At 45.5% G+C, this 2,242-nt stretch overlaps 1 protein-coding gene across 5 annotated transcripts in view; it reads left to right on the top strand.

The window, feature by feature from the left end:
• The window catches only part of PBX3 (PBX homeobox 3), a 101,792-nt gene extending 101,000 nt beyond the window's left edge, over positions 1-792 (top strand). For all 5 annotated transcript variants that reach the window (XM_053962069.1, XM_053962066.1, XM_053962068.1 and 2 more), the window contains one exon: positions 1-792. This exon is cut by the window's left edge and continues 768 nt beyond it. The gene's annotated coding sequence lies outside the window, so the exon portion shown is untranslated.
• Positions 793-2,242: the final 1,450 nt, after the last annotated feature.

Genomic DNA, 2,242 nt, shown 5'->3' with positions numbered 1-2,242 from the left:
GACTCTTGCTGCTGGTCTCTGTGCACGCCACCACCCGGGGTTTTACAGTACGAGCTGGGTGCTACCCACGCCTGCCAAGGGCTGGTGCCTCTGCTTGGCAGCAAACCACAAACAAAGGAAAAGGAAAGGAAAGAGCACCGTGACATGGAGTGTTGTACATAGTGTAGCAAAAGAGTATTTATACATCTCACCAATCAAACACAGCTTTATTACCTCATGCGAACTCATACAAACCAATAGACTTTCAACATGTTCTGTAGCTTAGAGTGCTCACTTACTACCTCTGAACGATACTCACGCTGTAGTTTGTCTCTTTCTTATCTTTTTGCATCTTGTAATTAACTCTTTGTTTCCCCACGAAATGTAATGTACATTGTAATCTCCTACAAATCAGGGTTGCCTTGGCAACTGCTAAAGAAGCGGAAGTGGAAACATGGGGTCTTAGGTTGGACACAAAACAGTGCAACTGTTGTAAATACTGAGAAGCATTTTGAATGTTCTTCATCTTGTTACTAATACACGCAAAAACCAACAACTAATTGTAATGCATACAGACTTCAGTATTCAGTACTGTACATCCCCCTGGATTGCAGGGGCCCTTTCTCTCTCTTTTGTATTGTATGCGATTCTGAAACTGATTGAGTCATGAAAATAATTTGTGGCAGTGATTCTAATGTATTAAACCGTTTCGTGTTACTTTCTAACTGGATTACACCCTGGATTGAAAAGTCTTCCTCGTGGTAGTTATATGTAGTTTCAAACATGAATAAACTTTTTGCTTTCATGATCAAACGTTGATGTAATTTCTTCCTGCTCAGTTCAAGTCAGCCCGAGGAGATGTGTCGGTCTCCAGAGGAGCGAGCTGGCACGGAGCAGGAGCTGAGCATCTCTTTAAACACCAGCACGTCCTTGTGCCCTCTTGCCAGGAGAGAATTGGAAATCCTGGGAGAGGCACATCCTGGGCAAAGGCTTCCACCTGCCAGCGCCTGCCTCCGCTGCTACTCTGGTCTGCCTGGGAGCCACAAATCAAGTGGAGGTAAAGGAAGGGGTCAGGCCTTTAGATGAGTTTAAAAACCATCATCATATTCACTCTTAATTACCATTTTTATTTAACATTAACTTTGGAGATATAGCCTCAGCTAGCAAGTCTAATGCGATTATAAAAATATTTTTCTTTATTAAAAAAACTTTTTTGGAAGGACGTATATATATAAATGCTAATTTTAAGTCTTTTTAATAAAGTAAAGGTCAATAACAGGTAATAGCCTATTTACCATATCTCAAGGAAATTGACTCACAGGAAATCAAATTAACGTTAATCACTTGCAGCAAATGGTCTTTGATAAATACAACTACTCCCTAGTTGGGTTAGTGCAGCTAGGCAGGAGGAGGCCGAGCGCTCACCAGCACCAGCCCCTGCCGGGCTGGAGCCGCGGCTCGGCGGCTCTGAGGAGCTGCTGGGCCACCCTTCCCTTCCCTTTGGCTCTTCAAGCCTCCAGGTGTTGGTTTGGGGGCTGGACAACTATTTGCATGATTCAGTGAGCTTGTGGTTCAGCTTTTCTCAACAATTCTTGTATCAGGGTATTTTGTAAAGTACCTTTGCTCTCCCACTCTCCCCCGGGCCGTGGCAACACTGCACCCCAAGCTGTCACACACCAGTGGCTGCTGCTGCTCTGTTCACAGAGCAGACTCACCTCCATCAGGTTTGGAATTGAACAGTGCTGCTTCTTCCACAGGTGGTGCATTTCAATAAACAAGCAAATATCTAGACATGCACTGCAAAGCCTTTGTTATCAGTTAACCGGAGCTGGGGCAGGTGGGGACTGTGGACTGCCGAAGACTTCTGCATGCTGAGGACAAAGCACCCAACAATTTGCATTTGCTAATGGAGCTCCCCAACACACGCTCAGTGTTCGTGCTACAGCTCAGTGGAAACGGTATTTTATATTTTAAATGTAAAGTGTGTCAGCGGAGGCGTAGTAGGCAGCGTAATGAACACTCAGACGTCCCTCATCTTGATCACATCTCTGCTGGCCACAGGCAAGGACCTGTCACACACTGAGGAGGTTCATAGGAAGGCCATCAACAACCTTTGGGCCGCCCTTGCTGCCCGACGCCCGCTGGGCATCATTAGCTGCTGCTTTGCAGCATTAAGGCTTTGGGTCTCTTTGAATTACAAGTGCAATTTGGCTTTTCCTTACGTTGGAGAGCAGCCACGTGGTTCCATGGCAAATAATAAACA

The sequence above is a fragment of the Vidua chalybeata genome, chromosome 21 (assembly GCF_026979565.1).
Source record: "Vidua chalybeata isolate OUT-0048 chromosome 21, bVidCha1 merged haplotype, whole genome shotgun sequence".
NCBI classification, from domain to species: domain Eukaryota; kingdom Metazoa; phylum Chordata; class Aves; order Passeriformes; family Viduidae; genus Vidua; species Vidua chalybeata.
Note: the sequence above shows the minus strand (reverse complement) of the source record. Positions and strands in the feature narration are given on the sequence as shown.